Consider the following 5,112-nt stretch of genomic DNA (forward strand, 5'->3'; position numbering starts at 1 on the left):
CTAATAAAGTAGTCTGCTAAGCAAATAACATTACTACATATGAGTGAAGAGACATCATATAATGATAAAAGGATCAAACCACAAGTAAGACATAATGATGCTAAATGTACACACCAAACCTCAGAGCCTCAAAATGCATGAAGCAAAAACTGATAGAGCTGAAAGGAGAAATCTACGTTTATAGTTAGAAACTTCAAACCCCACCCTTCCCTCCCTGCCCACAGCAAATGATAGAACTAATGGACAGAAAATCAGCAAACATGTAGAGATCTGAACAACACAATCAACTGACAGTGTCTCATTGAAAAAGTAAGAACACTACCCAACAGCAGCAGGAAGATCACTTTTTTCAATCACCCATGGAACATTCACCAAGACAGGTTTTTCCCTGGGCCATAAAACAAAACCACAACAAATTTAAAAGAATTCTGTAGAATATGTTCTTTGACTATAAAGGAATCAAACTGTAATTTGATAACAAGAAAGCAATAGAAAAATCTCTAAACATATGTAAATTAAACTATGAAATAATTCATAGGACAAAGAGAAGTTTTCAAAGGGAATTTTGAAAAAACAGACTTGAAAGAAAATGAAAGTACAGCATATGAAAATATGTGAGATATAACTAAAGCAGTACTGAGAAAGAAATTTATAGCATTTAATGGTTACATTTGAAATGAGACAAGGTCATTTATCTAAGCTTCTACCTCAAGAAAATATAAAAGAAAGACCATAAACCAAAGTAAAAAGGAGAAAGGAAATAATAAAGTTAAGAGAAGAAATTAATGTCGATAAAAATAGGAAATTAGAGAATCTTAGGAAAATATGGAATAAAAATCTAGTACTAATAAATCAATAAAATTAATAAATCTCTAGTAAGACAACAATAAAAAGAAGACAGAAATCATTAATATCAAGATTGTAATAGAAGACACCATTATAGATCCTGCAGCCATTAAAAAGATACCAAATACTATAAAAAATGTATACTCATAAACTAGACAGTTTTTAAAAAATGGACCATTCTGGAAAAAACATAAGCTGTTAAAACTTAATCAAGATGAGATAGATACTCAGAATAATAGTCCTATAACCATTAAGTAAATTGAATTCATGATTAAAAGCTCCTCCTCCCAAAAACCTCTAGGCCTAGATGGTTTCACTGGAGAATTCTATCAAACACTTAAAGTATTAACACCAATTTTACACAATCTCTTCCAGAAAATAGAAGAGGAAGGAATACTTGTGAACTCATTTTACAAAAGCAATATGAACCTGTTACCAAAACTTGACACAAACAAATAAAAATTTACAAATTAGTATATCTCATGAAGTTTAAATAAAAATGTTCAACAAAATATTAGCAAACTGAACTCAATAAAGGAAAAAAATATTATGCACATAACCAGGTGGGATTATTTCTATTACGTAAGGTTTTGGCACTATTTGGAAATCAATCAATATGATATGCCATATATCAACAAGCTAAAAGAAAAAAGCATTGATCATATTAATTAACTGAGGTAAAGTATTTGATAAAATCCAATACTCATTCATGATAATAACTCTTTAGAGGGGAACTACTTCAACTTAATAACATCTCAAAGAAGTTACAGCTAACTTCATACTAAATGGTGAAAGGCTGAATTCTTTCCCTCTAATACTGGGAACAAGGCAAATATGACCTCTCTCATTACTCTATTCATCATAGAACTGAAATTTCTAGCATTGCAATAAGGCAGGAAAAATAAAGTCACACAGATTTGAAGGGTAAAATAAAATGTCCCTTATTTGAAAATGACATGATTGTCTATATAGAAAATCCTGAAGAATCTACAAAAATCCTGGAATTAATAAGTGAGTTAAGTAAGTTCACAGGATACAAAATCAACACATATATATCAATTGCATTTTTTTAACATTACAGTAGTTTTATTTGTTCAATGACTCATATTGCAAGCATTAAACCAAGCATGGGCTTTGATTCTGTGAGCCCAGATTCACATATTTAGGAAGATAAAAGCAAACTGTAATCCATGTACATAAATGGAAACTAAAGGCTCATGGTTGATCACATTGTAGCTTTTAAATTTCTACAGCCTAGAAGCCTGAAGTCACAGGTCTTTGAGGTCCTTCTGGATGTCCCAGAGGGTGTCTGCACTTTTCTTGAGTTGAGCAACCTCATCATCTTTCAGTTTCTGGTTTATAACACTAGTTAATCCCCGAGCATTCAGGATACATGGAAGGCTTAGGAAGACTTCATTCTCAATGCCATACGTCCCCTTCACAGTAGTTGACCCTGGATGAATCCTTGATGGATTTTTGAATATGGATTCAATGAGGTCAGCCACACTTAACCCAACAGCCCAGTTGGTGGATCCTGTTAGCTTGATGACTTCATAGGCGCTTTCAACCACCGTCTTATGCACTTCCTTCCAGTTTTCACTATCATTGTCCGTTCCCATTTCTGGATTCAGTTCCTGGAGAGAAACACCAGCCACATTCACTCCCCTCCACACAGTCACACTTGAGTCGCCATGTTCTCCCAAAATCCATCCATGGCAGCTGCTGGGATGAATGCCAAGTTTTTCAGCCATAAGGTAATGAAATCTAGCAGAATCCAAATTACATCCACTTCCAATCACACGGTGCTTGGGTAATCCACTTAGTTTCCAGGTAACATGTGAGAACATCCATTGGATTAGAAACTATAATTATGATTCAATCAGGACTGTACTTGATCATCTGAGGAATAATGAACTTGAAGACATTAACATTCCTCTGTACCAGATTGAGATGACTCTTTCCTTCTTGCTGGAGAACTCCAGCAGTTACCACCACAATCTTAGAATTGGCAGTCACAGAGTAATCTTTATCTGGCACAATTTTAGATGTCTGAAGAAACAAGCTCCCATGCTGCAGATCCATCATTTCTCCTTTGAGTTTATCTTCCAGAACATCCACGAGAGCAAGCTCATCAGCCAGAGACTTTCCCAGAATGCTGATGGCACACGCCATACCAACTTGTCCAACACCCACTACAGTGATCGTATTGTTTGGGACTGCTGCCTCTTCTTCTGCAACTGGTGCAATCAGTTTTTCCTTAAGTGTTGCCATTGTGCACAGGAGAGAGAAGGCTCTCCAGACCATAGTAAGAGTCGCGCAAAGAAGACAATGTCAGCTGCTTGCGTTTCCTCCGGCCTGCATTTTTATATATTAACAATAACCATGGTGAAACTGAAAACCACAGTATCATTTATAGTTGCTCCAAAGAAAATGAACTACTTAGATATATACTTATCAAAACACATATGGAATATACATGCTGAAAATTACAAAATGCAAATTAAAAAATCAAAATATACCTAGGTAAATGGCGATAAATATTTGCTTGTGGATTAGAAATAGTAAACATATCAGTTCTTCCCAAATTGACCTATAGATTTAATGTAATTCCTAAAAAACCCCACCAGAACTTTTGTAGATATATTAATAGATAAGCTTATTCTAAAATTTATATGGAAAAGCACAGGCCTTAAGATAGCTAGAACAATCATGACAAAGAATAAAAAAATGGGAGCAATAACTCTACCCAATATTAATGTTTACTATAATCAGAAGAGTTCGGTATTGGTGGATTGCTCTATCAAATATTAAGGCTTTTATACTGCTACATTAATCCGAAAAATGCGGTATTGGTTTTAGAAAAAAAAAATGGAAGAAAATTTTCTAGATTTAGGGCTATGCAGAGTTCTTAGATTTGACCCTCAAAGCATGATCCCTATAACTGAAAAATGATAATTTGGGCCTCATCACAAAATTTTTGCTCTGGAAGAAAATCCATTTGAAGGGGATGAAGGACAAGATTAGAAGCAAATATTTGCAAACAATATATCCACTAAATGGACCAGCATCTAGAATCCATAAAGACCCTCAAAACCCAACAGTAAACAACAACAAAATCAAAATAACACAATGCAATTAGAAAATGTGCAAGTAAAGACATCTCACTGAAGAGGATATACATATGACAAATATGTACATAAAAAGATGTTCAATATTGTTAGCCATTAGGAAAATGGAAATTAAAACCACAGTGAGATATCACTATCCATCTATCAGATTAGCTAAAATAAATATTAGTGAGACCACCAAACACCGAGCTGGTAAGGGAGCAAAGAAACTAGATCAAGCATATGTTGCTGGTAGAAATGTAAAATGGTAGAGACACTCTGGACAAGTATGGCAGATTATTCTTATAAAACTAAATATGCAATAACATATAATCCAGCAATTACACTCCTAGGCATTTTTCCCAGAAAAGTACTTATATTCACACAAAAACCAATGTACATGAATATTCATAGCATAGCAGCTTTATCTGTAATATCTCCAAACTGGAAACAGCCCAAAGGTCCTGCACCTGGTAAATGGTTAAATAAACTGTGGTACATCCATACTATGTATGAAACACCATACTATGAAACACCACTCAGCAATAAAATGGAATGAGTTATTGATGTAGTCAAAAACTTGAAAGACTCTCCAGGGAATTATTCTAAAGTTTTAAAAAGCCAAACCCAAAGGGTATGTGCTGTAGGACTCCATTTTTGTAACATTTTTGAAGTGACAGAATTTTAGAAATGAAGAACAGATCAGTTATTGCCAGTGATTAGCAATGTGGCTGGGGTAAGTGAATGGGAGGTGGATGTGGTTATAAAAGGGCAACACAAAGGATTCATGTGGTAATAAAACCCTTCAATATCTTATCTGTGGTGGTAGATGCATGAGCCTACATGTGTGACAAAATTGCATAGAATTAAATAGACACCCACACAGGCACAAATAAGTACAAGCAAAACTGTAAATCTGAATAAGATTGTTGGATTGTATCGATGCCTATTCTGGTTGTGATATTGCACTTCAGTTTTGAAAAGAGGATTCAAGCTCCCCTGAAAGATGTTATTTGAAGAGACATTCCTCTACTGACCAAAGCTACGCTACTGCACACACATCCCTGATCAGGTGATCTAACTATAATATATCCAACGTAAAACTATAAATTTTTTTAATGACTCCCCAGTGGCAAATAATTCAAAGCCATCTCTCTAT

The 5,112-nt window shown here is 34.6% G+C and overlaps 1 pseudogene across 1 annotated transcript; it reads right to left on the minus strand.

Moving 5' to 3' along the window:
• Window positions 1-1,986: 1,986 nt before the first annotated feature.
• On the minus strand, window positions 1,987-3,195 carry LOC308494931 (L-lactate dehydrogenase B chain-like; annotated as a pseudogene). Its single transcript has one exon. The product of its transcript is annotated as an L-lactate dehydrogenase B chain-like (transcript).
• Between the last annotated feature and the right edge of the window lie 1,917 nt (window positions 3,196-5,112).

This window comes from Rhinolophus hipposideros (genome assembly GCF_964194185.1).
Source record: "Rhinolophus hipposideros genome assembly, chromosome: 3".
Classification (NCBI taxonomy): domain Eukaryota; kingdom Metazoa; phylum Chordata; class Mammalia; order Chiroptera; family Rhinolophidae; genus Rhinolophus; species Rhinolophus hipposideros.